Source organism: Nyctereutes procyonoides, unplaced genomic scaffold (assembly GCF_905146905.1).
Source record: "Nyctereutes procyonoides isolate TBG_1078 unplaced genomic scaffold, NYPRO_anot_genome, whole genome shotgun sequence".
Taxonomy (NCBI): Eukaryota; Metazoa; Chordata; class Mammalia; order Carnivora; family Canidae; genus Nyctereutes; species Nyctereutes procyonoides.
In genome coordinates this window covers 13,418,741-13,439,568 of record NW_026575160.1, presented here as the reverse complement: position 1 = coordinate 13,439,568, position 20,828 = coordinate 13,418,741, and positions in this window count along the sequence as shown.

Below are 20,828 nucleotides of genomic sequence, written 5' to 3'. Positions count from 1 at the left end.
GGACGGGAGGAAAGTTGCACTTATTATACAGCAGAACACTTTCCAAAGGTTACCTTGTTTAGTCGCTGGGGTTGGTATTACGGCCCCATTTTGCAGAGGAAGACACTGGGGCTCAGAGATTATAAGTGGCAGAGTCAGAATAAAAATCCCAATCTTCAACATCAGCCCTGACACTCGTTTGGCTCTGGTGCTATATGAAGCCTGCAGGGTAGTGAGTGGGTTAACAGTAGGAGCAGGATTACAAACCCACCAGATCCTGGTGTGCTGGCATGGATACACATCTCCTATGTGGTCTCACACCAACACAGGGCCATTGTGTGCCCTGTGGGAATTGTAAACAGGACAAGGCAGTAAAATTCAGGACAATCCCAAACAGACGGATATCTGGCAATCGTGAGATAAGCACTCAGAGCTTTTGATGAGTTGGTGACAGTGTAGGAAGGAGGGGAGATGAGTGTTTTGAAGGGTCTGAGATTTCCTGGTCTGTCAGCTCCAAGCCAGGCTGCCCTTCAGGGGATGTGGACCACAAACAGTTCCTGGATCACAGGCATACAAAAAGCAGGAGTTCACGTGAGAGCTGTATGTTTTGCAATAATAATGCATAAAGGAACCCTTCCCAAACTTCTGCTTGGGGTGCTGTTTAGTGACATAATGATGGTAGCTTCCATTTATTGAGCATTTAATACATGCCAGGCAATGTGCAAAGTCCTTTCTCTGTAGAATCATATTACAAAATTAATCCTACTTTTATTTTTACAGATGAGGAAACCAAAGCACAGAACATTTTAGTAATTTTAGTAATTGCTAAACAGGTGGCAGAACTGGGATGTGAATCAAGTCTGTCTTTTGACTATTGTCCTATCTTCCCTGCTGTGAGGGTTTATGGAGATTTTGAGACCCTGTGTGCTTGCATTCTCCACTCTGATTTAGGACAGTGCCTCTCAGCCTATGCAAAGTGAAGAAGTGGTTTGTTTGCTTGTTTTGTGCAATCTGCCATGGACTGACACAGAGTTCTAATATGCCTATAGATTCCCACCACACCAGACTCAGAACCCAACCTGCTCAATATCCTGTAAGATAATCCTCTGACTACTTCTTGGATGGTGTAGCAATGTCAAATCCCTATGAAATGTTAAGATCTAAACACTTCCTCTCAATTTATGTACTTTTCTCATTGTAGACCAGTAGCAAACAGCTCATAGACATGCACTGGCCCACAGACCACTCTTGGAACAGCAGTGATATAGGACACTTTACCTGCAGTCCCCTAATCCTGAAAAGGCAAGAGGCCCACTTAACAATGATTAGTGTTTGTATGTACAGGTATATCTCAGAGAAGGGAAGCCCAACGTTAAAAAATCCAAATGAAAAGGAGGAATAAAATAAAGGAAACAAAGACATTTATAAAAAGGTGGTTCACAGACATAAGAGCATCTTTCATATTATAAACCAATAAGATGCAATTGTCTAACAGTAGAAGAATAAAACAATAATTCTGGTGAAGCAATTCATTGGAATAGTACATGGTCATTGGAGGAACAGATATAACATTAAATAGAAAACAAGAGTAAAATATACCCAGGATAATTCCATCTCTAACACATCAAAATCTGCTATCAATAAAGGACTCTAGTGGTGGCTGGGTGGTACAATCAGGAAACATCTGACTCTTGGTTTCATCTCAGGTCATGATCTCAGGATTGTGGTATCAAACCCCAGATCAGGTGCTATACTTGGCACAGAGTCTGCTTGGGATTCTCTCTTTCTCTGCCCCTCTCCCCTACATACATGTGTGTTCTCTCTCTCTCAAATAAATAAATCTTTTTTTTAAAAAAAAGGCTCTATAAACTATTTGGCTTTTAATTATAATTTGGAAGATGATAATTTTTTTCCTCACCATACGTATTAATTAATATCTCCTTAACTTACTTTAAGAAAACTATTATAAATTCATTCTCACTAAGGTATAAATGACTAATAACTCATAATATTTTCCAAGGAGCATTTGCCTTTTCATGAGAGACAGTTAGCAAAAAGGGACTAATGATCACATTTCAATCAGCTATGCCTTAGGAATATTACTTTGAAATCAGGCAACTGAAGAGGCTGACTGGAATCTCTGATGTATATGGTGTGTGGCTCCTAGGTTTGATCCCAGATCTTCTCCTTCCAAATGAAAAAGCAAGAGTCCTTGACTACACCAACAAACTATGAGATTAAAATATAGATGGCAGCCTTGGTCACTCAGGAGGTATATATAGGGAGGCTTTTGAATTATTTAGGATTTAAAACTCATCTACTGCCCAAAAGAATTTGAAAACACTGGATGAAAATATAAATGATTCAATTAGGAGCACCTGGCTGGCTCAGTGGGCAGAGTGGACTTTTGATCTCAGAGTTCTGAGTTCAAGCCCCACATTGAGAGTAGAGATTACTTAAATAAATAAAACTTTTAAAAATATTTAAACAATTCAATTAAAAAACACAATAAAAAGTTTATAATGTCTGAAAAATAGAAATATAGTGAACAATGAATTTAGTTTACATTTTCTTCCTAGAACACAGTATTATTTCTTACTCAACAAAAATGTATTGATTGTATCTTTCATAGCACTTCCCACAGCAGATGTTTAAAATGAACAAATTTAATCAAAGTGCATCAACTTCAAGGTTTAACCATTTCCTCCTAAGAAACTTGTGGAAATCAGTATATAAATCATGAAGTATTTGGCAAATTCCAAAGCAATAGTATATTCTAATTGTTTTATTTTTCCACTTAGCCATTTAAAGCATCTCAGACCTGAAATACATTACGTACATTAAATGTTATCGCTTTATAATGTATTTAGAACTCAACAGACTCCCTTTCCCCTAACCTCACCATCAGATGATCCACATAGGTTGAATTTGGTGTCAGGTAAATTAAAAGTGTTATTTTATTATCCAAAGTAATTGTTTCAGTATTAACAGGCCATTATGCTGAATTGGTTATGCTGGTGATTATGCCATTAAGAATGTGGGGCTAACTATTGGTTTAGCTGAATGCCCATATTTGTGAAAGCCTTCTTTAAGCTTTCCTATAGATGGCAAATCATTCTTAACTGGGTATTCCAAATGGTCTGTGTACCTCAGATGTATTTTTCTAAGCCATTAACACATTGAAGCACCTCCCTCAATTCCCCAAGCAATCATTAATTAATGGTGTAAGAAGAAAGAATCAGGCCTCCCATTGCGATGCGGCTGGGACCAGACCTGCAGCAATGATCCTGCTCAGAATGAGACAGTCATTGGATGAGATCTCTTATTCATATCCAATATGTTGTCACGGGTGTTAGAAGAGAAGGGTGTTAGAACAGTGGTTTTATTAAGAGCATTTTCTAAAAATCTGCTGCGTATGGGTATGTTTTTGAGAGCTTCAAGGTATCTCAAACTTGTAAGGAATTTTGAAATGAACCCCTTAATCTGGCCCTCAAACAGTTCCCGTATCTGAGGACTCACTAAGTGCTAAGCCCTGTATTAGGTTAATTAAGGTATCGTCACTGATGCTCACAAATTCTTGCCAGTTTCCTGTTTCACAGATGGGGTTCTAAAGAAGCTTAGAAAGCAAATCTACCCAAAGCCTCATGGCAACCTGGAAGTTATATGTAAGTTCCACTTGGTAGGCTTCTATTACATAGCGACTCCCTAAAACATCACAATCCAGCTCCTAGCTTACAGTCTCTGCCAGAGGATAGCACACACCTAAGAACCATATGATTAATCATAAAACCAGGGGCACCTGGGTGGTTCAGTTGGTTGAGCATCTGTCTTCAGCTCAGGTCATGATTCTGGAGTCCTGGGATCAAGTCCTGGGATCTGCTCCACAGGCAGAATGCTTCTCCCTCTCTCTCTGCTTGCAGCTTGCCCTGCTTGTGTGTGCACTCTGTCAAATAAAATATTTTTTAAAAAATCATAAAACCAACAGAACCCATAAAAACACCCAGAAACAACCATTGTGAGAAACAGGCAAAAATCTGTGTTACACATTCACACAGAGGGACATTCTCACCTAAGACTCAGAATTGTGAAAAAAACAATTCTTCTCCCAAATTAGTCTATATATAAAATGCAGTTCTAATGAAAATCCCAAAAGGATCGTCTTTGAACCTTTGAAAAATGATTCTAAAATCTGTCTGGAAGACTAAACATTCATATAGCCAGGAAAATTCTAAAAATGAATAGTAATGAGATATTAAAACTGTGGTCCTGGCACAGAAATGCACAGAGTGATCAAATGACCACAGTAGAGCCCAGAAAGTATATATGGACATTTAGTACATAATAAAAGCAGCATTTTATATCAGTGGGAATAAGATAAATTATTTAAGAAACTATCTTGAAAAAACTAGCTAGCCATTTGGAAAAAATAAATAGAGCTGGATCCCAGCCTCATTCTTTAAACTGAGTTAAATTCCAGAGGGATCAACAATTTAAATGTAAAAATTGGAACTGTAAAAGTAATATGGGAAAAAGGAATAAAGAGTTTTATTATCTAGGAAAAATGGCAGTCTTTCTTATCGTAAGTCAAAGGCCAGAAGTGAAAAGGGAAAACCCGATACATTTTATTTCATTTAAAAATGTAAAATCTCTGTAATTAAAAAAAAGGCAAATGACAAACAGAAAAATATTTGCAACAAACATGATTTGCAAAGTTAATATCACTAAAGAGTGTATAAAATACTTTCTTCTTTATATTTTCCAAAAAAACTGTTTTTTTATGATGAACATATACCATTTCTCAACCAAGAAAAATAATAAAGTTGTTTTTTATTTTTAAAATGAACTACTTGTTTAACCATGCCTGTTTCCTCCAGCATATGACTTCCAATATTTAAAGGAACTGATCACTTTAGAGCACACCCTTGCAATAATTCCAATAAAGTTGGAATCACTTTAAGAATCACCTGGGAAGGGACGCCTGAGTGGCTCAGTGGTTGGGTGTCTGCCTTTGGCTCAGGGCGTGATCTTGGAGTCCCAGGATGGAGTCCCACATCAGTCTCCCCATGAAGAGCCTGCTTCTCCCTCTGCCTGTGTCTCTGCCTCTCTCTCTGTGTGTCTCTTATAAATAAATAAATAAATAAATAAATAAATAAATAAATAAATAAATAAATAAATAAAAGCTTTTTTAAAAAAAATCACCTGGAAGGTTTTATTGCTGATTTCAGAGGTAAAGGAATTTACCCTTAAAATTTAACAGGCATCTTGATGTGTCTCACCTGTTGATCTCATCTTGAAAATTATTGTAGTAGCATCTCCAATCACAGACCATTTTAACCTGTGAAAAAATATATGGAGGAGACCCTCTTGAATTCAGCAAGAGATGAAGATCCAGTTCTTAAAGCAGCTCCATTGGCCATTGAAGAATTGCTTTCTCTGTCTCCTAGCTTTGGTGGCCTCTTAAGATCTGATGTTAAAATGTTGGTGCCAAATAAAACTTATTATCCAGGTTCTATCCTCAAGATCTCTTACTTTTTATGCCAGGAAACCAATTCTGGGTATGACACTGTATTTACAGCTCTATGATGTGAAGTATGGGCTCTGTCCTCTGCAGTTAAATGACCGTTGTAGGAATTCAATCTTCTGTGTATGGTCCGAATTTCATTTACTGAAGATGCCATATATGTCTCCTAAGATGAAAAAAAAATTTGGATTCCTTATTGGAACTTCCCTGCTTCATCTTGACAATCTGTTTTTTCATATATTTGGAATGGCTTTTGCAAGTTTTTATTGGCTCCTCATTCCTTCCTCAGTTTTAACTTCAGTGATAGGTGCTTCACAGGCTTTAAGTGTTGTGACACTACTACAGTTCACAAGGTATCACAAGGTGTGATTTACTCAAATCTATTTTGTTGGTACAGAAGCTCAAGATTTCAAGTCAATTGATGACACGTCTAGATTTAAATGAGGTTTACTTTGAGAGATCTTTCTATAATTAGGTTTTTCAAAAGACACGGTGGCCTTAGAAATTGATCATTGGCTCTAATTTTTTTTCTCTTCTTTTTCAAGTTTTAGTGACACGCCGTTAGGTCCTACCATATTTAAGCTTGCAGTCATTTCTCTCTTCATACATAGGTATTATCATACTAGGCAAAAACAATTCTGGTATCTATCTATATTATATCTAACATTGAGTCTCTCCTTCTTATTCATCATTTGATTAGTTCCTATTGACCACCTAGCTATGGTCTAGTTACTTTGTTAGATCATAAGCACATTAAAATTGTTTTAACCTGGGAGTAAATCATTATGAAAGACTGCTGTCTGAACAAAGATTGCATGTCCCCAAAGTCCCAGCGGTGATTACTGATTGCCGCCTATTCATCTACACAGTAAAAGTTCTCTCTTCATACTCTCAACAATCTTGTGCTTCTGTTTGATATCTGAGAAAATTAGAAATTTATTCTCATCACCCAGGCTTTGTTCCATGCCAATGAAAATATCAAATTTGGTTTTGTCAGGAGTCCCTCTTGGAGGTCACTGCCAAGGATTCCACATAGGAGGTGATCTCATGGGAAACTACGTTGGAAATCCCCAATATCAACATGTGGGGCAGATGGTTCAATGCTATGAGGTTTCAGCAGAACCTCTCAGACCTCTTGGTTTCATTTGTAAAATTCAAGACACTGAACAGGGACCAGTAGGGCTGACAGGACATCCTTCTTCAATAATTCAATCATTTCATCTAATTCCCTAATCTTAGGCTAGTCACTGGTCACAAGAGATGTTATTGTGCCACTTGTTTGGTCCTATGGGAAGTCTGCTTGTGTTTGTTTTTTTCTAGATAGCCTCAAATACAACGTGGAAAACCCTGAGCCTAAAAATTAGGGGAATTACATAAAGTTCATCTGGAAGTCAGCACAGACTTAAAACCAAGTCTCTCATTCTTTTGGGCAAGATGAGCTGGCTAATAATTCTCAAAGAGTAACTGATGTCAGCTTAGAGGGAGGTCTCTGACCAAAAGGCCACATGGCTCTCTCTGTCCTTAGATGTTGCCTCGATCCAAATGCTTCCCCCTGCCACAGACAAGGACATGGATGACATGCTTATCAAATCCTATGAAATTTATTCAGCATAGGAATCCAAGGAACAGGACACTTGACATCCAACTCTGCAATATACTTCGGAGAAACAATTTAAGCAGTGTCTGTTCAACTTCCAGTAAAATAGGATTTAGTTGCAGATGAAGAGTAATTATCAAAAGATTTATACTGCTCGCTGTTATTTTCTTCTTCATTCTCATTAGTATCTTTGGGGGGGGGCACACTTTTTAGTAATTTTGAGATCACAGTTAAGTGACCATGGTAGTTAGTTCCAGCAAATTATAATGAGCCTCTTCCTACCATCTTAAAGGAACACCCTGAAATATCACATAGTGCTCCTTGGCACACAGAACAAAACATAAGGTCCTTGCAAGCAAGTTCAAATCCTGTAGCTCAAAGGCCATAGAATTTTAGAAATATTTTAGAAATTATGTAGCCTATATGTTCCATTTTACAAATGAGGCACTTTAAAGCTACGGGATTTTCATGATTTTTGAATGCCCCACTGCAATTCAGATTTAGAGCCTGAGTGAGAACCTTACTCCTTCTTTATACCTCGCTCCCTTTATGTTCCAGAATGCCCGACTCAGTGCCTCCCCATAAGTAGGTAGTGCTTCCCTTTCTGCTCCTCTTCCTCCCAGTGAGCCATTCACCCCAGCATTCCCACAAAGCTTCACCCACCTATTGTGGTTTCCTCTGTCTAGAAGTCCTACCCTGTTGCTATGGGAACAGTTCCCTAATCATCATCTGAGACCTAGTTCAAATAAACTTTGAGGAAACTACTCCATCAGAGTTAGTTACTCATTGTTCACTTTCCTATATTATGTGAATTTTCAGACTGATTTACATCCCCCTGTCTCTCCTATCGTGAGCTGCTGGGAAAAGGGGTGTCAGCCACCTTGAATCCCCAGCCTCAGGTCGATCCAGGTAGAGAGTCAAGTATGTCATGGACAATAAACGGCCAAATTAAAACAAACAAATAAACAGTAACAACAATAAAAACAGCCTTGGGTGAGGCCCCATTCCATAAATCCGTAGAAGCCACAGAGATAACAAGACGAAGCTTTTGTTCTCAAGGGGCTTACAATCCCAGTGGAAAAGTCACAACTTCTCAGCAAGTATTTCCTGAATGATGGATTAATATGAGTTAATTCCAATTCTCCCATACTGATATGCTATTATAAAATTCAACTGATGTCGGTGTGTTTTGTGGAGCAATTGCTCTTTATCTTGACTAACAGGACTTCCTACTTTGTAGTCTGACTTCTGCACTTCACTGCATTTATCACAGCCCCTAGGGCTAGGTTCTTGCCATAAAGCTGTGCAGAAAACATGATGGGAAAATCCTCTCCCACACATCAGAAGCGTCCCCCATGATAAAACAAAGTATTGGCCTGGAGTGGGAAAAGAGGCACACACACTATTAGCTAGAATATAAGACAGTACAATCTTTCTATAAGGTATGTGATAGGCTCAGTCGGTTAACCATCCAACTCGATCTTGGCTCAGATCTTGATCTCAGGATAGTGAGTTCAAGCTCCATGTTGGGCTCCATGCATGGAGCCTATTTAAAAAAAAAAAAAAGACAGTATAATCATTCTAGTGGCCAACTTGGCAATATGTATCAACATTTTAAATGTACATCGCTTGGTGCCGGCATTTCCACTGCTAAAAACTTACCCTATGAACATATTTACACAAATCTGCAAATGTGTAAGTATATTCATTGCAGCCATGGTTGAAATAATATAAATTTAAAAATGGTTACATCCATGCCCTGGAATTCCATGCAATCATTACAAAAAATGTAAGAGACTAAATGTGCTGAAGAGAGACAGTCAATATATTATTAATTGAAAATTCAAAACACTGAAGAGTATTGTTTAATATTATCCCATTTGTGTAAACAAATAATATATACATGTATTTGTATATGTATAAATATTACTAAAAGGATATGCCCAAAATATTATCAGAAATTATAACAATGGATAGTATAAAAGCCAGAAAGAAATAGGAGAATTTTATTTTTTAGTTCATACTCTGGTAGTGTTTGAATTATTTTACTATAAAATATATTATTGTTAATGATTTCTAAAAGTGCCTTCCACCTTCTTATTTTATCTGTTTCAGTTTAGCCAACTCGATTTTCTCAGGACTAAACTTATTCCATATTAACTCTGAAATTCATATGTATCTCCCAAACTCATTCTCTCTAAGCCACTCTTTCATTTTAAGTATGACCTTTCCGAGATCTTTAGCTTATTGTTAACCAGACGAAACCATCAGCACATGGGCCCCCAATCCAGGTACTGAATTACAAAAGTACATTTGGGGGGAAAAAAAAAAGGCTTACTCAATTGCATCAGTGAAAACATCAATAAATGTTAGCAATGCCACAGTGTCATGATGCAGGAGGTCAAAGACCCATGCACTCTGCACCAGGAGTCACAGTGGGACTTAACTGGGGCAGTTCTGGTTCTGCGTTAGGACCAGGAGCACTCCAATCTCAATGAAAGTGCGTAAGACACCGCTATTATCCCCGGATCATTGCCATGGTAGACCCAAACAACTCCAGTCTATCGTGTCAATGTGTATTTGGGGAGTCTTTAATGCACGGATCATTGGCAAGCTGCACCATAAAAGCCCTGTAGGAGCCATGGCCGAGCGTGGAGTCAATGCACACTCGGGGACGCCCCCATGCCTGGATCATTTGCAGCGCATCGTGTCAATGCATACTCGGGGAGCCCTTACTCCGCAGCCTGTGCGTGCCGAGGAACAATGTACACCAAAAATCCTTATGAAATAGTAGTTACAGTGCATACACAGTATTCACTCTTCTAAACGGCATGTCAGCAAGTTTAGTGTGCCACAAATAACTCCTAAAAGGCACAAAACACTCCTAGCGGCCCAACTTCACGCACAGCCGGCTGGTCCATGGAATTGTTGCATGACTGTGGCAGGAGCGTGGGGCTCTCTGTACGGTGAACAAAGGGAAAGGGACAGCTAGTTCTTGCAGTCTAAGCCTCGGCTTCTATTCAGTGTTTCATTCCTAATCCCAACTATTTTCCAATCATTTTCCTGGGCGTCTGCTACTTAAGATTCCAGAACCTTCCCTCTCTCTCTCTCCCTGCCCTGTTCCAGAGCATCTGAAGAGTCAGGTGAGAAGGATGGCTAGAGGCAATCTCCTTGGGACTTAAGGCTCTATCTAGACCAACACAGTCCAACAGAAATACAATGGGAGCCACTCGGGTCATTTTAAATATTCCTTGTAGTCACACTTTTTAAAAAGGTAAAAAGAAACAGATTTAACAGATTCTGATAACATATTTTACTTCACACAAAATAGTATCTTGTCAATATCCAATCAATATTTTTAAATGATTGGGAGTTTACATTCTTTTAGACTGGCCACATTCCAAGGGCTCAATAGCCACACGTGGCCAGTGGCTGCCCCAGTGACAGCTCAGCTACGGAGGCCCGGGAAAATGAATCCCAGTAGCTCGGGGTTCGCAGGCAAGTACCTATTTCCAAGCAGGGGTGCGTCTCTCCTTCCACCTCATTTCCGTACCAGTGCACCTGCTGAATAGCCTTTTCTTAGCAGCCTGAGCGGGCGGCCCTGTGGTTTTGCGATCCTAAAAACGACCGCAAAGATGCGCTCGGGAAGGGAAGGGAACTACCCTAGGCCCAAATGATCCTGTCCGCTGCAGGTCCTCCTCGGAGGCGGTGACGGAGAGGAGGAGGAAGGGGGAGCTGCCGGGGGAGGGGAAAGGGAGCCCAACGGTGCCAAGCCCGAGGGCGGCGGCCTCACGGCCACTAACTTCGTCCGCAAACGTGCGGGCCGCCGTGCACTGGTATCTGAGGCCGAGTCTTCCCGGAGACACAAAGGGGGAGGGAGGCGGAGACAAAGGCTCGGGGAAAGAAAAGGAGGAGGGCGAGGGCGAGGGCGGGGGTGGGATGGGGGGGCGGCGGAGGCGCAGGGCTGCGGGGCGCGGGGCTGCGGCGGGCGGGGGGCGGGGCCGGGGGTGGTCGGGGTGGGGGGCGACGGCGCAGGGCTGCGGGGCGCGGGGCTGCGGGGGGCGGGGCTGGGGGCGGTCGGGGTGGGGGCGGAGGCGCAGGGTTGCGGGGGGCGGGGGGCGGTCGGGGTGGGGGGTGGCGGCGCAGGGCTGCGGGGGGTCGGAGGGCGGGGCTGGGGGCGGTCGGGCTGGGCTGCGGGGCGCGGGGCTGCGGGGGGGGGGCTGGGGGCGGTCGGGCTGGGCTGCGGGGCGCAGGGCTGCGGGGGGGGCCGGGGGGCGGGGTTGGGGGCGGCGGCGCAGGGCTGCGGGGGGCGGCGGCGGCGGGGCAGACAAAGCGCGGGCGGGCGGGCGGGCTGCCGCCGGGAGGGGGCGGGGGCGCGCGCTCATCCGGGGACTGGCGGGCCGGCCCGCGGCGGGAGGGGGGAGGCTGGGCGAGGCGGGCAGGTCTATTTGAATATCAGGCTCTGCCACACTCCGGGCGCCGCTGACAACTTCATTACCTCCGCGTATAAAAATGACTGCCGGCGAATGCAAATGGCTCGGCCGTCTCGCCGCCTGCCTCCGCTCTGCCGCGGGCTGCGGGCCGAGGCCCCGGGAGCCGCCGCCGCCGCCGCCGCCCGACCCGACGAGCGGCCCGCGGCAGGCCCGGCTCCTCCCCCCGCGCCCCCCGCACCGCCGGGACCGGGACCGGGACCGCGACCCCGGACCCCCGCCCGACGCCGGCTGGGAGGGCCGGGGCGCCTGAGAACGGCTGGCCTAGAGGTGCTCGGGAGTGTTTAGCAAACGCCCTGCCTCATAACTGTCACCTAATTAAAGTATGGCCGTGCCGGGAAAACAGCCCTCGGTGGATGGGTGGATGGGATCCGTAACCTTGAACCCTGATGGAAGAGGTTGGACCCCACCGGTCCCCGACCGCGCGGGCCCGTGATTAATTTGGACGAAAGCATCCCTAAGGCCCCATTTGCGCCTGGTGAGCAAGCGGGGAGGGGCGTGTGCTCCCCAGGCCTTGGGGTGTGCCTGCCTCGGGGAGACAGGGTGCTCCATCACTGTGCGGGACCTCTCTCCCAAACCATGTGGGAATAGAGGCAAGTCTTGGACAGAAGGAAACACAGTCCTTAGAGAGCCTCCCTCCCTCCTTGGGCATATAGAACCAGAGGAGAACTCATTCCCTAGCAAGAAGTCACCTCCTGCCTTGCGACAGCTCCAGTTATTACATGTGGACTCCCTGAGAGCTCCTCGAGGGCAGGGGCTAGGTCATTTTTATTGATAACATCAACAATAGTAAACATCTGCTGAGGGCTTATTATGCACAAGACATTATGCTACTCCTTTATCTAGATTATCTTTGCAGCAACACCCCTATTGCTCCCCTGAAAGCCGAGGTTTAGGGAAGCCTTATAAGGGGCCCAGGGTAACCCAGCAGGAAGGAGTGGAACAGGGATGGAAAAGTAGACCTGCCTCCCTCCAGAGCCTGTGTCCTGGACCATTCTGCAATATTCATTTTATGAGCCTTGCAGCTGGCACTGCTGTTCTGCACCCCCTTCTTTCAACTCCCCGTTCCCTTCAAGACAGTTCCTAACCTTATGGCCCAGAGTAAATCCCAGATCTGTTACATTCCACCACTTCTTTTGTCTGGGGCTTGGTTCAGAAAAGAACATTTATGTGACCAGTCCTGGCCAATATCATGGGAGGGGACATCTCTGGGGGATTCTGGAAAGTACTTCCTTGCCCCCAAAAAGGGACACACAGAAGCAATTCTCATCTCTTCTGCTGGATGATATCTTGGTGCTCTGAGAAGTCTGATGGGGTCTACCACCTAGTAGCAATGGAGGAGCCAGCCAACAAAACTACTTTTTGTAGAGATAGATTTGCAGGATTCAGTGATGCAGGCAGGCCGAGTCCAAGGCCTCAGAGGGAGGGTCCTGTAGGACCAGCTAAGAGGATCCTTGGCTTCATACATGATAGAAACCAAACAAGCCAGAGAAAGTGAAAGCAGTTTATTGAATAGGGAGAGTGACCGAGGGTAGCAAACAGGGTGTCTGGGAGACTCAGAAAGGAAAGGAGAGTGAGTCTCATCATCACCTGGGCTGAGGGGTTTATCCTGGAAAGGAGTCTAGGGTATGTGTTCCTTCAGGAATCAAGGATAAGGTCCAATCAAAGGCTAGTTTCAGGTGAACAATAGGCATTATTCCATAAATTACTGAAAGTGGGGATACTGATGCCAGCGTCAGCTGAGGCTTGTTTGAAGCCAATGTCCTGGAACGTTAGAGATCTGGCTCTTCTTCCGTGTTTTAAAACCTAGGACAAAACTCAGAGAATGATTGACGGCCTTGCTTCCGCCTTGAAGTGGGAACATAGCTTCTTTGGCATATTCAGACGCAAAATATGGGACATGAGTAAATAGGTCCTAGCAGAAAACCAGCAAAGATGGAGCCTTTCTAAAAGGGAGTCCCTTCAGCTTCCCTACCACCTCAGTAAACTCAATAAGAGCTAAAGCTTAGGAAAGTCTCATTCTTTTTTTTAATTTTATTTTATTTATTTATTCATGAGAGAGGCAAAGACATAGGCAGAGGGAGAAGCAGGTTCCCTGCAAGGAGCCTGATGCAGGACTCGATCCCAGGAACCCAGCTTGAACCGAAGGCAGAGTTTCAACCACTGAGCCACCCAGGCGCCCCGGGAAAGTCTCATTCTATCCCCATATCTACTAGCAGTGAAATCATGCTGCCTCATGTATATTCAGGCTATATTTAAGTTCACTCCTTTCTGGAATGAGAGAAAATAAGAAGAAATAAACAAAAACCCCCAAAATTTGGTCATATCTCTACCCTGTTCTCTTTCCCTTTCTTCATCAGTAAAATGACGGAAGAGGGTCGGCTCCAGATACTGAAAATGGAACCTCACCCTTCCAACTCCTCTTCCTGGGCACTCACCTCCAACCTCATTCAGTCTCAGGGTGACTGAGACTTAAGCAGCTTTTCCCCAATTTCCTTGTCCTTCAAGACAGTCCTTTGCCTACACAGGCAAAGCATCTCTTCCCTCCCGGAGCACCAGACCTTCCATTTAACTGTCCTGCACGCGCACATGCAGGTGTCTGACCTTTGAAATGTTCTTTGCTGGCATTCAGGCAGTCTCTTTAGAGAATTTGTGTCTGCTTTTGGACATTTTCAGAAACAATGGCTACTTAACCTGTCACTTAGTCATTTCCTTTGTCAGCTGCTTTAAAACATAGAATTCAAATTAGAATGGAAAGTTGATTTTTATTGTTTCTGTTTCATTAAAACCATGCACACTCTTCACTGAATTGTGCACAAAAATATACAAAATACATGCTATGTGCTTTAACAATCCATCCAGAATCAGTATGGTGACTGGTTCCAATATCTCTAATATTTCCCACTGCTGAGGAAAAAAAGCCCTGACCCATCAGCAAGACATTCAACACCTGCCATGATCTGTACCTAACCAGCTCCAGCCTTATCTGTCTACCATCATAAACCCCTAAATCATGCTCTTGCATTTCATCTTCCTTAGTATGTTCATTGCCCACACTGTCTAGAATGCCCTTGAACCCTATCTCCAACTATTCAAATACAACTGCTCTTTCCAGGTCCAGATTAAATACCACCTCTTCCAAAAATCCTTTCCCATTCCTCATATTTAGTAACACAAAATTTTGTTACTTAGTGTTTGTTCTTAGTAATATTTAGCATATGTTTTGAGTGTACACCCAATACTCTTAAAATAGTGTACATGCCCAAATAGCATAGGCCTAAATATTATCAGCAGAATATATAAACCTCATTCCCAACTTAAGGATGGTCTCTTAGATGTGATAAAGTTTCTTGCACCTCTTGTTTTCTTTAGGACAAATCTGATGTAAGGAATAGAAAACTTGCCCCTACTAGTTCAAGCAACAAGGAAAATGTAGTATCTCATGTAGGAAGTCTCAAGGTGGCAGGTGCTGAGGCTGATTAATTTAATGGCTCCATAATGTTTAGTGTTCTCAGGGACCCAAGCCATCCTTAGCTTGTTGGCCTTGTCGTTAGCTAGTTCTCCTCAGGGTCTCAAAATGGCTACTGTAGTTCCAGGCATCACCTCAAGACATGCTAACAACCAGCCAAAAAAGTGGAACTGTTCTTACCTTTAATTTCTTCTGAGGAGTAGGAAAATTATACCAGAAAATTACCTCAGAAGATCTTTTTTCATATGCCCTTAGCCAGAGTTGGATCATATGCCTATCTCTAAACTTTTACTGGAAAGGGAGATGAAACTATCATCATTGATGACTAACCAGGATTTATCCCTGAGTTATATTGGAGGACTGGGGGGGGGGGGAAAGACAGGGGATAGGACAGGCAATATCAAAACAAAAGGTAAGTTTTAGCTAGTCCCTCAAGCATCTGTTATGCATATAAACCATCTGAAAGCTTACTGGCTTAAAAAAATCTACTTTTCTCAAGATACTGGACTGGATGAGGAAAGGGCTGATTCCCAAGGGAGAAGGGAGGGTTGGTGGGTAGGCAGCTGAAAGTATCTCTTCCATGCAACTTATGATGATTTATTTGAAAGTCAGAGATAGTCATTGAGATTATTCTTGTAGTTTGTTCTTTCTACAAAATATGTGTTAAGATGGTATATATTAGTTTAGTCAGTAGCAAATTGATTGGCTAATTCAACTGATAATTTTCTTAGTGGGTGGTAAAAATCATGTTTGCTCTTTTGCTTTTTTTTTCCTAAATATTTCCATGTTACAGACTCCACATAGGAGTTTGTTTTTGATAACACTAATGCTTGACTTTATTAAGCCATTTCTGTCCTAAATTCTTTAGGCTGTAGACATCTGAGAATTAAGGTCAGGAGGATAGCAAATAATTCCTTTGATTGAGCAAATAATTTGATAACTGGATTATTCACCATCAGAATATTACCATTTTGAAAGCCTGTAAATCACAGAAGCTTTTGAGGATAAAATTATTAAACAAGCATTCCCCCCTTTTAATCAGGGCAGGCAGGAAATCACAACATAACATTCTTTATTTTGTAAAGTCACTTCTTTGCCCTAAATAGGCTTCCAATTCTCTTTTAACTTTCATATGTATGAGGCAAGAAATTCTTTGGTGGCAGCTATAGTTAGATTCATATCATTTACTAAAATAATACATGGACTTCTTTTGTGATGGTATCTTCCATCTTCTAATAAATGTATAACTGCCTCTATAACAATACCCAGTCAGATGATGAATGTCCGTATAATAATACTACCTCTCTCCCCCATTTTTGTTCAAGAAGCTCATGGAACTGCTTGCACAAAATCAGATGTATTTCAGCATCATCTCTGTGAATCGTAGACCATGAGAGCTGGAATCACAGCCTTCTAATCTGATTAAGAGAAGAAAGTGAGGCCCTAGAGTTCAGAGAACTTTCTAGAAGTTGTCAGGCCATCAGTGGCAGAGTAGGATCTCATCATCTTGTTTTTCTGGTTGATTGTCCTCTACACGACCCCATGCTATTAATGATTCTATTAATGATTAACGTTTAAGGACAGAACTAACTCTACTCAGGTTATCAAGTCAAAGTCCTGAATAAGAGTAGGCTCTGGAGTGCCTGAACAGCACCTTGGGTTAAGACTCCAATTCTTGATTTCGGTTCAGGTCATGATCTGATCTCAGAGTTGAGGGATCTAGCCCTACATGGGGCTCTGCGCCCAACAGGGAGTCTGCTTCTCTCCTCCCTAGCCCTCTCCCTCTGCCCCAGCCCCCTCCCCTCCTTCGCATGGAAACACACACTCTCTCTCCGTCTCCTACTCAAATTAATAAATAAACAAATCTTGAAGGAAAGGGTAGGTGGCATCCATTCAGCTAGGTCCCATCATGGGCAGGATCTAGATTATATCCTCCGGTGTACTCTCAACCCCGGCCCGGTACTACCTACATCCCCACCCACAGATATCTAAAGTCTCCTCAAGTCCCTGTTTCATTACCTGTCCCAGCAGCCCAGGGAAACCCAAGGTCCAAGAAATGTCCTTGACAAGGTGCTTCTTTCCTCTACTCCCTTTCAGTGTGAGATGAAAGGGACAAATGGAAGAACACAGCTGTAATCCGTTCCTTGCCATCATATTACCATCACCATGAAATTAAAGACAAATTTTAAGAATAGATGCTTTCAGTTCAATCATAAAAGTGGGTATTTACTTCTCAGTGTTAGTTGAATTTTCCCCCTTCAGTATTGTTTGGATTTAGAAACGCTGGGCCTCTATTTTTTCAACCTAGAATTATTCCATTTGTGGCATTCACTCAAAACCACAACTCGTTTGTTCAGATCATACATTTCTAAGCAGCAGAAAGGAAAATGTGCTCCAATACACGAAGATTTTTTAAACAATTCAAGCACAACTAAGAAAATAAAGCCTAATTTCTCCTCTTCGTCCCTTGCCTCCTCTTCTTTGACCAACAATTGCTATAATCCACACTAATGAGGTAGACTGTGTTAAGAATTTTCTTCACTTAACATTTCTCATTATTAATAAATTTTACACTGACAACTATAAAGTGAACACTTTGGATTTATGCACCTAACCTAATTACATATGCTGCATGTACGCATTTCATTATTTACTTGACAGATTCATTCCTTGATATCATAAATAATTAAACAAGAATCAAATATTAACAATCAGATACGTGTTAATTCTCCTCAAATCTGTAGAAACAAACTATATTTTTATCTTCAGTTCAACAAGCACTGATTAAAATTTCTTCATTAGGCAAATTTCGTAAGCGAAGTTCTTGATCTACTTTTCTTACTTTCACTGAAAATTAAACCTGGAAAAAATTATTCCAGGATTACTTTATGGGGGAAAATGAATATAACTGTATTTCAAACAAGCCATTCGATTTGTAATATTTCTCAAGCATGGCTGTATCTTTTTATGAAACATTAATCTGTGTGTTTGTTAGGAATTTTCAAATACGGGTTTTATTATAAGCCAGGAGACAGCACCATATTGGTTGCTGGTAGTATATTACCAGAGCTTCTTGTCTAGTGGGAGGATGGTTTTAACTAAACAGTTATTTTTATAACTTGTTTAAAGAATAATATCCAGCCATTCTGGGTAACAGGAGAACTTAATTTATTGGGGCTGAAAATTTACCCTTAGGTCAAAGGATAGCTGTTGCTTTTTCTGCTTTAATGAGCTAGGTTTAAAGTTTTTTTATTCAAGTATATCAGCATCTTCATTGATCAAACTATTCTCACATTTTATCAAATTTGCTTTGGTAGAGCATACCATACAATTTCATCATTTAAAAAATATTAAAGATTCATAGATAGCCACATTATTCATAATACAAGATTAATGCCAGGCTGACAGGTTTTTGTAAAGATCTGACTCTTTTTTTTCTAAGTGCATATACCATATCTATGTGAAATGTACCTCTGATGTTGCATATTGATTACTCCCTTCTCTTCTCTTCTGATGCTAAAGAGAGAATATTATGGAATGATTGTCAGGGTTAGTGTGTCTCTGACCTACACATGTACTATTAATAATTTATGAGCTGATTTGAAATACAGCACCAAGGAACCAAGTGAGGACCACTGCCAGTGCCTAGAATGACACACACCCACGGTTGACAGCATGTATACCCAGATTTTGAGGTTCTGTTAAAATACACAAAGAGACACAAATGCTCTAAGTGCCAGAGCTGACTGAATGAAAGGAAGCCATGCTTCTTTGTTAGAAATTTCAAGTAGCTACATTTATCTCTTTTCATCCTGTCCTTTCTATGACATTAGATTTCCTTTTTAAATTATTTAATTAGATTGTCAAGTGAGTTCATAATGTCTAAAAACATTAGAGGATCTAAATTCGAGGAATATGGAGGTATATAAAACAAAAAGATCAGGGCTTTCTTCTTATTTCTCCCATGCTTTCACAGCCAGAGGTTGTCTGCTGAGCATTCTTCCAGACTGTTCCATGCTCATTTAAAGATAGAGAAGGTGGGGAAGAAGAGTCCCCCTACCCTCAAAAGTGGTATCACACTCTGCATACTGTGCCACAATTTGCTTTTTTTACTCAACAGCCCCTGAATCAGCACATGCATTTGTAGTTCATATTTTAAACAACAGTATAACGCTCCATTTTATAGAGGTGCTATGGTCCATTTATCCCTTCCCTCATTAACAGATTGTTAAGCTGTCTCCAATTTTTCACGATTAAAAGACAGTGCCACATACACTGAACTTACATACTCATGCACTTGCTCAACTATTTCACTAAGAGAGAGCACCAAAAGTGGAATTGCCAGGTCACTAACTGATTTTTAAAATCTCCTTGATCCAGAGTCCCCAGCCAGCTCAGTCAGTAGAGCATGTGACTCTCCATAGCAGGGTCATGAGTTCGAGCCTTGCATTGTGTGTAGAGCTTACTTAAAAATAAAAATAGGGCAGCCCGGGTGGCTCAGCGGTTTAGCGCCACCTTCAGCCCAGGGCCTGATCCTGGAGACCCAGGATCCCAGGTCGGGCTCCCTGCATGGAGCGTGCTTCTCCCTCTGCCTGTGCCTCTGCCTCTCTCTCTGTGTGTCATAAATAAATAAATAAAATCTTTAAAAATAAATAAATAAAAATAAAAATAAAAGCTCCTTCATCCATTAATTGGGCAGGATAAATTAATATTTCTATTTAGGATTTAAATACAACAACATTGCATGAATAGCTTTGCACATAACATGGAGGTGCATTGTCTTACAAGTATAGTTTTAAAAGTTTAATAATACAAAGTAATTTGGGAAAAGATCATCTAAACTTTTAATTACATCAATTTCATGTGTGAGTAGCTTTATGAAAAAGCAAGCTAAAATCTAAGTTGTTCCTCATGTTTTAGCAATATGTCATCAAGCCACACGTCTGTCTGTATTATTTTCAATATCAGCACCCAAAGCAGCCAGTCTTCATTTTATCTCTACTACATATAATGACCACTTTTATTTTTATTTTTTTAAAGATTTTATTTAGTCATGAGGGAGACAGAGAGAGAGGAGAGACATAGGCAGAGAGAGAAGCAGGCTCCCCAGGGGGAACCCCGTGTGAGACTCGATCCCAGGACCCTAGGATCACAACCTGAGCTGAAGGCAGATACTCAACCACTGAGCCACCCAGGTGTCCCTCATGACCACTTTTAAAGTGTGTTTATACAGATTGACAACTGTTAAATGACTGAATTTTTAAAAAATATATTCAAAGAAGTTTACGTTTAAAAACATTTCATCCACGAAATCTGGTTAAAAACAGTATTGTGTTTATTTGCAACCATTACAAGTTAAATATATTTGTAAAGTTCTCTGCTTTCCCCGTGAATTGTTCAAAGCTTCCCTGCAAACAGCGTAACGGTTACCTAGTGTGTCTGTCAAGTCCCATTATATGAAGTAGAATATGCTTTCAGAAAAGATGCCTTGCATCCGATGACAGGCACTTCCTATCTGCTAGGATTCATAAAAATTGGAACATTGATCATTTCATGTAGAGATTTTCTTTCGCAAGAAGATAAAGGGAAACCTTGTTATGCCAAATGACTTACTAGTCAAAAGTATCCAGGACACTGAAACCTGGAAACTAGTTAATGGTTTGTAACAAGTCAGAAATAAAGATGTTCAACCAAGAAAATGACATAAAGCAGCAATGGCTACAAGAGAAAAGAGCAGCCTGTCAGAATCATGCAAGGGCTGTGGTGACAGGT